Here is a 9,889-nt window from a genome sequence, read left to right as displayed (position 1 = left end):
TAGGACATAACTTAGGAATATAACAGCATCATTAAGGGGGAGGTTAGAAAGGAAGGTCCAGTTTATGCTGGGCAAGTTGGAGTTGAACATATCTGGGTTAAATTGAGTCAGGTTGCGATGTTCTCTGTAGAGGTGTTGTTTGGGTGTCTGTTGAGAGTATCTATGGATATAGGTAGGAGAATGGTCACTCAGGGAGTTGGGACATATGCCAAGGTTGTTCATAGGTTCATAGGTAGGTACTAGGCTATTGGCCCTAGGGCCTATATAAGCCTAGCCAAACGGTACCCTGGCTTTTGCCACCCAAGAAAATTATTTTCCTGTGCCCCTGTCAAGCAGAGCCACAGAAGTGATCCCCGGGGTGAATTTCCTATCTCCTATCCAATCATCAAAATTTTTCTTGAAGAGTGCTAATGAGGAGCTTTGTTTGATATAGATAGGTAGTTTGTTCCAGAGAATGTGAAGTCTCTGAGACAGGAATCTATCCCTCCAGCATGTTCTGTTTATTATGGTGACAAGGTTTAGGTCCCTAGTAGGTGCAGCTCAGAGGGATTGGGATTTCTTTAAGTGGAGCATGTCCAACAGCTCTGGGTTTGATATAGCTTTGTATGTTAGGCAGAGATCGCCTCTGAGTAGGCGATATGAGACAGAGTAAAGCTGGAGTTTTTTGAGACAGTCTGCGTAGGGCATCTGTTTGAGGCTGGTAATCCTCTTTGTGAGGTATTTCTGTGGCCTTTCCAGTTGTTGTAGATGTCTTGTGAGGTACATACCAAAAGGGGCGTTGTACTCTATAATAGATCTAATGAGTGATGAGTAGAGGGGAACAATGACCTCTTTTTTCCTGGATGAGAAACCTTTTGTGATGAGGTGTGCCACGTATAAGGATTTCCTGACTACTGTGGGGATGTGATTATCAAAGGAGAGACTACTGTCCACCTGTGTCCCAAGGTCTCTTATCACACTTTTGGTGTTAAGTACACTATTGCCTATGTGGTAGTTCATGGGTACAGAGTTTTTACCAAAAGGGATGACAATGCACTTTTTGGCATTGAGCTTGAGGCCATGGCTTTGACACCAGGCATCTGTCTCAGTGAGGCCCTTTTGTAGGATGTCCACATTGTTAGGAGTTTTGATTATGGCTCCTAGTTTACAGTCATCAGCAAACTTTGTTAGCCAAAGACCTTCTGTGTTAGCCTGTACTTCAGAGAAGTAGATACCAAACAGGAGAGGACCCAGGACTGAACCTTGTGGTACTCCACTTGTCACTGGTCTGAAGTTGGATTTAGAGTCGGCTACTTTCACAGTGTGGGTTCTGTCAGTGAGCAAGTTGGCAACCCATCTTGTGGCATAGGGGATTTATACCTAGTTTAGTGAGTTTAGCTATAATTACAGAGTGGGGGATGGTGTTGAAAGTCTTGGTGAGATCCAGATAGGCTGTGTGAACCACCTTACCCTCATCTTTGGCTTTGGTGACCGCTTCAAAGACGTCTATCAGGTTTAGGAGACATGATCTGCCTTTTACAAACACGAACTGGGTAGGGTCCAGAGTTTTGATACTATCAATATCATTGTTTATAAGTTATATGATAATATGTTCCATAGCCTTGCTCATCAGGCTGATGGGGCGGTAGTTCCCAGGGTCCGTGGTGGCTCCCCTTTTCTGGAGTGGGATAACAGTTGCTATGCGCCATTCAGTGGGCACAAAGCCTGAGGTGAGGCTATGATTGAACATGGTACTTAGGTGGGTGCCAGTTCATTCTGTAGTTCGTGTAGAACACAGCCTGGGATGTTGTCAGGTCCCATGGATGCTGTGTTCTTGGCTTTGGAGAGTGTGTTTTTTACCTGTGCAGCCGTGATTACAGGAACTTTGCATTCTTCCGGTATAGAGATGGGCCCTTTAGGGGGTGAGAGAAGGGTAAAGTTAGCACTGAACCTATCTGCCAGGATGTTGGTAATATCAGTTGGTTCTGTATATTTAGTGCCATTGTGCTGTAACTCAGAGCAGATCTGAGTGTTGCCTTTGAGATTATTGACATAGCTATAGAATGCTTTGTGGTTGTCTTTAGAATCAGTGGCAATTTTGTTTTCATAACTAGCTTTGGAGGATTTTATGAGGGATCTCAGCTTCTTACTGAGGCTGACCACGGAGTTCCTCCAATCATGGGATTTTACTCTTTTTTGCAAGTTTCTTTCTTCTGTTGTAGAGTTTGTTTATGGCAGGGGACCACCAGATTGGCTTCCTTTTCTTGGAGGATAGCATCTTGGTTCTGTTAGGGATTGCACGATCCATGCACTCGTGTAAGTGCTTATAAAGTGCATTTGTATAGGATTCAGCAGTAGCACCTCTATTGTCTGTCAGCATGGGTGTCGTAAAGTTTGCCACTTCTGTCTTAAGAAGCGTGAAGTTGGCTTTGGAGAAATTTTTTATGGTGGTTTCCCTAATGGGGGTGGGGGTGGGATGTGGATGTCTAGGGTGATTAGCTTGTGGTCAGATCTGACCAACGAGGAACTAACCTCTGGTGTGGAACACTGGTTGCTCATGTTGGGGGTGGAGTTTGCTTGCGTTTCTGCTTTGGAGGTCCCTGTTGCTTGGGTAGATTTTTATTGAGAGCCTGTAGGTGTGTGTTTTGTGTTTCTATGTGTGTGTTTTGGTGGTGTAGGTTTTGAGGGACTTTGTGATGAGTGTGGTGTGGTGCAAGTGTTTATCTTCTCCTCTTGACTGTCTAGTCCAGTCTTGGGTGAAAAGAGCTTTCCTTCCAGTTTGGCTATATAAGTGCATCTCTCACAGGTTGTAGTGTTGGGTGGTAGGAGGAGAGGGTTGTCTGTGTACATGAGGCAATTGCTGCATTGCCCCAAGATGCCCAGATTCATCAGGTAGACAGGAGAAAACACCGGGAACTGACCCTTAGACATGCCTGGATATGTGCTTATTTATTAAGTACTAAAAACTGTTTTCCTCTAAACAAGTGAGGAAAGTTGAGTGCTGTAGTAATTTGTATCTTATTTAGTGCTTACAATGAGTTCTGAACAAGTGCTGAGCTCAAAGAAACAGATTTGAGTGCTGAAACTAGAAAACTGGCTAGTTCTAATAAACAAAATTAAGCTAGAAGGCTCCCCTCCAACATAGAAAGGCTTGTGGGCTCAGAAGCTTACAAACAGTCCTAGATACAGCAAATCTGTATCTGAACTAGACGACTTACAGGAAAGGCAGGAAACAAGCTTAGAATTTTTTTTTTTTGTAAAGTGGAAAGGAGGAGCAGAAACTAAGTGGGTTAGTCTTCTCAAATGTCCTCCCTGGATTAGGTAGAATGAGGTAATGACACTAGACTGGGAGGAGTGTCCCAGATCAAATTTACAGTAGGGACGGGCAACTGCAAAGCCACCAAGTATAAAAACAGGATACCAACAGGGAGGGTGGGAAACAACAAACAAACCCAACCAGATGCTTAACAATTGTAGAAAATTTCTAGTTAATACCTCACACACAGTGAAACTAGGTAGAAATGTATATGCAGACAATAAAAGTGCTATAAATAACTCGTAAAAATAAGCAAGAAAACAGGATAGGAACAAGGATCAGAAATAAGGATCCAGTCAAGGATGGAGCCAGAAGTGGAATTAGTATTAGTTCTGGTAGGGGAAGATATTAGTTGTTGGAAGCCATATAGATTGATGGCATGGGTAGAGGAAGTGGAGGAGAGAGAAGACCAATCAGTATTAACGTCACCAAGTATAATGGTTTCATAGGGAATATTTAGGCTTACCAAGACAGAAATATTCTAGAATAGGGATGTTGTTGCCTGGGGGGATATAGATGGATACGATAGCAAATTTTTATGGGGGTTGAGGTGGCAGTTAACAATTAGCATTTCTGCAGGGGAAAAGGTAGGTAAGGGGGTACAGAGTGGAGAGATATTAAGTTGGTCAGAGTAGAGGATGGCAACACCTCCACCTCTTTTGTTTGTTCTGTCTGCCTGATAGATATTGTAGCCTGGGGGTAAGATGTTGCAGTTAGTGATGTAAGGCTTTAACCAGGTTTCTAAGAGGGTTAAGATATGAAGGGAGTTATGGTGGATCCAAGAGTGAAGTTCTGTAGTTTTGTTTACCATGCTTTGGATGTTCACAGAGAAAATTATTAGGGATTTAGGAGGGGGTGAGTATGAACTGGGGGAGAAAAGTGTGTGAGTGAGGAGCTGGAAGAATGTAGGTTAGGAGTAGATGTGATTGGACCAGGGTTGGAATATCCTTCAGAAAATGTTTGCTAAAGCAAAATGTATTACTCCAACAACTTTCTACATTTATAGGAGCAATATTTAAAATCTGTCCCTCTTTTTGGGCTTTTGACCCCCATTAGTTTTGTCATTGTCCATATTTCTTGTGCTACGAGGCTATGAGGTATGATAGACAGAAAGTCCCAGATGACTGCAGAATAAGCATGGTAGTGTCTGTGTACAAGAACAAAGGGGACATTCACAAGTGTGGGCAGTATAGAGGTATCAAATGCCTGTCACACTGCATGAAAGTTCTTAGAGGGTGACTGATAAAATGATAGGGGAATGGAATTCATGACTGAAGGCACATAGGATGAAACCTGAGTACATATATGTTTACTGACCTCTCAAAAGCCTTCGATATGGTGAACCATAACATGCTTATTGACATACTAAAAGCCCAATCACTCGACACACAAGCACTACATTGGTTTAAATCCTATCTTGAAAACAGACAGCAAGCAGTACTTTGGGATAATAATCTTTCTACTTCTCTCCCTGTAAACATTGGAGTACCACAAGGCTCTATTTTAGAACTCCTTCTCTTTTCATTGTTTATTAACGATCTACGTACCAAAATTCCTCAAGCCACCTGCATACAATATGCGGATGACTCAACTTTAATTTGTTCAGCCAAGTCCATAACCTCTCTCCAGTCTCTCACTCAAACAGTATTTAACAGTGTTGAAAATTGGTTTATACAACACTGTCTCCTTTTAAACCCCCAAAAAACAAAATTATTGCTCTTTGCTCCTACTCATAAGTCACCTCATCCACACTTCACAATAACCTCTAACAATGGAACTAACATATCCCCTGACACTACAACCCGTCTACTGGGAGTAACAATTGATAACAACCTTAGCTATGATGACCATATTAATGCTACAATAAAGTCTGTCAACAAAAAACTAGGCACCCTTTACAGAATCAAACCCTTCCTTACCCCTTCAGCCAGAATCACTATTGCCCAGACTCACCTGATCTCTACCCTTTTCTATGCTTCTGCAATATATACCAACCTATCTAGAAACAACCTCACCAAACTTTCTACTAGTTATAATAACATAGCCAGATTTGCCACTGGCACCCCTTTCAGAACTCACCACTGTCACAACCTCAAACAACTGGGATGGTTAGAACTGCAGAACCAACTACTTTGTCAACAACTTGTTATCACACAAAAGATCCTTTACCACCCTAATAAGACCCCTATCCTTACTAATCTGATTACCCCCTACAAAAATCTTGAAACTCTACGCTCAGCTAACAAAAGTCTAGTCTCCACTATTAAATCTAACAACAAACCTGGGGACTCACTTTTCGCCAACACAGTAGGAAAAAGCTGGAACCAGCTTCCTAGTGAACTTTCATCTCTTGCTTCCGCTCATCTCTTTAAAAAGCATCTTAAAGAATATCTTAAAACTCACTGGCTTTGTCTCTGCTCTAACCCTGACTGATAAACCCTGTTATCTCTTTCCCCTTTTTGCTCTCCTTACACTTCTATACTCCAGTGTTCTATGTCACATACCTATAAAGAAATAATATGTATATATATATATATATATATATATATATATATATAAGAAATGTTTACAACTCAATATTTTTTTTCTTTTTTTGATTGCTCTCTCTCAAATTATTGCTCTCAGTATTTGATCTTAGTGTTAACCTATATAACTTATGTCAACCTCAATGTAACAATCTCCTGTAATTTATTCTGACTATTACTGTATATTGTAATCTTTGTCACTGCTTATGCTTGGAGCTTTTCTCCCCGGGCCTCTACTGAAAATGGACATATATCCAGTTAGATTAGCCCGGTCAACAAATGTAAAATAAATAAATAAATAAATAAGGCAGTTGTAATGGCAGAAATATGTGAAATGAGAAGATAAGAACTGAAACTGAAGGGAAAATAGATGAAGTAGTTAACAGCTTCAAGTATCTAGGAGGGGTAGTTGAGAAGGAAAGACTGAATGAAGAGGTCAAAGCTAGAATCAGAGGAGCTGCAGCCAACTGGCAGACAGTGTCAGAGGTACTGTGTGACAAAAGAATGCCAAAGCTGAAAATAAGGCGTACAAAACAGTGGTGCAATAAGTACTACTGTATGATATAGAAACCTGGGCAGCAGGACTGGCCTTTGGTCCAGTGGTGCCCTAGGCAAAAGTTCTCCACAGCACCCCCACCACCTCCCTATGCCCCCATCCCTGGACTATCTATACCATCCATACTACTGGAAAAGTGCCCCTGCAAGAGTGGCACCCTAGGCGGCTGACTAGTTGGCCTATGCCTAAGGCCAGCTATGCTGGGCAGTGAAGACAAAGCAGTTAAGCAAGCTAGAGGTGATAGAGATAAGTGCCTAAGACAGGTGGTAGAATGCATAAAGTGGGACAGACGAAGAAGTTAGATTATTAGAGCAGAAGCCAAAGTAGCTTCATTTGTAGAGAAAGTCAAAGACAACAGATGATGATGCTTTGGGTACATGAGGAAGAAAGCAAAAGATAATCTGGTAAAGATGAAATGGGAAAGACATGAAAAAGAGAAGAGGAAATTAGGGCATCCAGCAAATAGGTGACTGCATTGTGTGACAGAAGACAGGCCAAAGTCAGCCATGACATTTGAAGAGGATAAAGAAGTAGCACTGATTCAAGAAAGATGGTGGCAGCTGAACGACACCCTCACCCCAGAGAGAAAATGGGGTTGAGTATAATGATGATAAATATATATATACACACACACACACACACACACACACACACACACACACACACACACACACACACACACACACACTCTCTTGGCAGTTTGCCATTATCTACTTAGACTCTGAAACACCAACACAGAAAGGTTATTCTGTGTGTGTGTTGGGGGGGGGGGGGGGTAGGTTGACATGACAGCCAACTGCACATGAAGTTGTATAATGTGAGAAATCGCACCCTCTAAGACTAACACAAGGCTGTAGCCAGGCACACTCTCTGTACTCCTACTGAGTATATTTTTTCTGAGCATGACATCAACATTTTTTTAAGTCATATTATGTCTACAAATGTTTAAAGAGATGCATTTAATAATATGTACAAGATTTAATAGTTTTAGCAGGAGCAGCTGAAAATGTCACTTTATTAAAGTGCTTGGGGGCAGTATTTTGATAAATGTGTCCATTTTTAAGCGATAGGTATCCAAGTGTGGTAAGCGCTTGTGCATACCTCTTAACCCCTTACAGCAATAAATCTGGGCAAAGCCATACATAAAAGTAGGACAAAGGCCAAAAAATAGGGAACATTTGTAATATTGCTCTTATCAATCTTAGAAAGTTGATATATTGACAGGTTTTGCATTAGGATTATTTTTGAAAGGTATGAAGTATGAAACTAAATGTCTATCATTGTTTTCTAAGTTCTAACTTCAATTTGTAATGATTTGCCACTAATTTGCCACAAAACATAGTTTTATGAAAAACGTGCCAAAATATGAGCAAAAATCTCGGACTTTCTGCGAAAATCTGTACAGTTCGGTGTGCAGCTACATACTTGCTCCGACATATTCTTTACTTTCTCGACTTTAGGCAGATATCTCTCGATTTCGTTGTTCAAAAATTCTACACAAAGCCAATAATAGTGGAGGCAGAGAGACAGAAAAAAGGCTCACCATCCGTCATCCGACCGTAATCCTCAAAGATTTAAATGAAACTAAACTATCATTTGGAGTGACAGGTGCCTGTTCACTAATCACGAAGCATTTGGTCTATAAAGCAGGAAGGTGCTGCCACCTACCGATTTGTTTCTATTACTCGTACTTTTTTCCACCTGTCTAGCCGCACTTCCTCATTCTGCAGTCAGTGCTTTTCATTGGTTAAGTTGCAAACAACGTCAGTGCCCAATTGGTTTTGTTTGGCTGTCAATCATGTTTGTTTTAGCTTTTCCTGGTATTTGGTGTTTGCCGGTGCTGGTTGTAGGTAGGTACGGAACTCATTCTTTTATAAGGGGGTGGTGGGGTTACTGAGGGATCATTTCCCTAGTGCAGTTCTTGCAAATCAATTCCTTGAAGTAATTGTTACGTTACTTCTGCTGTCATCCGGGGCGTAATATAATTAACATTTTCTACGGGTGTGCTTTATACATATATATGTGCTATTGTAGCGGTTTTGTGGTCATTAGGAGCAGGACTGATAACTTTTCAGGCAGATCCACGAATTGTGCTGATCTGACAGGTTATTTTACTTGGTTCCTCCTTTGTTGCCTATTTTAGAAGTCAGCCTTTCCGCTCCCCTTTAATTTTCACATCCATACACCCACCTGTGATGTGCACACATGTAGGGTGCTGTCTTGTAACAATAAGTTGCTTTCAGCCCTTTTGCTCCTATTGGTTTACGTAACTAGACTAGTGCAACGCCTCGTCAGGTTCCGCGAATGTTTGTTATGCACATATACGGCCTTTACCTTACCACCTTCTGCTGCAGTGAAGGTTGTTGCCCTTCTTTTCAGTTCGCTATATAACTCTACATTAATGCCCTGTTGTAAGCGGAGGCAGGGACTTGTGGTTGCACCCCTCCCCATGTTAAATTGCATGAACAGTAGTCCTTCATACACTTCTTCCGTCTTATATCCTTCCATCTGTTGGTTCCTGATTCATAACCTTAGAGGTCGGTCTCATTTCATTGGGTTAGGGTGTGCAGTGTATTGAAAGCCCCGAACCAATATACTTTAAACAACCCCAGTATACTATTGCCTCACCTCTATTTGTGTTCCAGATACACAGCAGCTTCTTGCCTGGTAAGCTTTTGTACCCACATCTTGCGCACTTCACCTTCCTCTCCCCACCAATGGTACAGCCGTATTGTTTTTAAAATGAGTAACATTTTAGGGCGTGTACCGTCCATTTATTGTTAAATCCCTAACCACACATGCTGTTCATGTCGTTTTCCTTTTCCTGAAAGTTTGATCTCTTTTCTGTGCATAATGACTCAAGAACAGGAAGCTGCGTTTTGGAGACATTTTATGGCACTCTAAAATGGAAGTATTATTTCTTAACCAATTGAATCCGCATATGGCTGGATAGCAAAGTGTCCTGTTGGCCTCTTGAACTTGTTCATTATTATAAGTTATCATCTTGCAACTCTACGCTCAGCTAACCCTATTTGCTTTGCATTGACTGTGCTCCCAAAGGAGCGCCATGCTAAAAGGATTCTTGCCATTAATCACTTTACATTTTTTGGCATCGAAGCTACAATTTGTGAAGGCACTGCTGTAAAAGACTATCACCATTCCGCAGTGTTACACTATCTCGGTGTTACATGTGAATAGACATACCTCAAAGTTGTCAAGGTGTGTGTGTCTCTGTGTCTCATATCTATAGTGGTATTTTGTCATATGAATGCTAAGGTGACAGTGACTCTTACTGAAGAAGTAAATGGTTGAAGCTAAAATGATGTTACTGCTTTAATCTAAATTGTATTTCTGCAGCTCTGGAATACTGCATATAGATAGGATCCCCCTTACAAAGTACAATATATTGTGAAGTTGGACTTCAGGCAAGAGCCATGAGCACTGTACAACCAGTCATGTCATTAATTGCCAAATTCTGTTACACTTACTGCAACCACCTTACTTCAGGTGTAT

General features: G+C 41.4%; 1 protein-coding gene across 2 annotated transcripts in view; it reads left to right on the top strand.

The window, feature by feature from the left end:
- The first annotated feature begins 8,132 nt into the window (after positions 1-8,132).
- The window catches only part of SMIM29 (small integral membrane protein 29), a 122,928-nt gene continuing 121,171 nt past the window's right edge, over positions 8,133-9,889 (top strand). The window contains exon 1 of one of the 2 annotated variants that reach the window (XM_044076547.1): positions 8,133-8,226. The gene's annotated coding sequence lies outside the window, so the exon portion shown is untranslated. Of the gene's footprint in view, positions 8,231-9,889 lie in introns of both variants that reach the window. The other variant, XM_044076548.1, reaches the window with a different exon arrangement.

The sequence above is a fragment of the Protopterus annectens genome, chromosome 7.part0, assembly GCF_019279795.1.
Source record: "Protopterus annectens isolate FY-2018-M chromosome 7.part0, PAN1.0, whole genome shotgun sequence".
Taxonomy (NCBI): Eukaryota; Metazoa; Chordata; order Ceratodontiformes; family Protopteridae; genus Protopterus; species Protopterus annectens.
The sequence above is the reverse complement of the archived record's forward strand: the minus strand, read 5'-3'. Positions and strand labels throughout refer to the sequence as shown.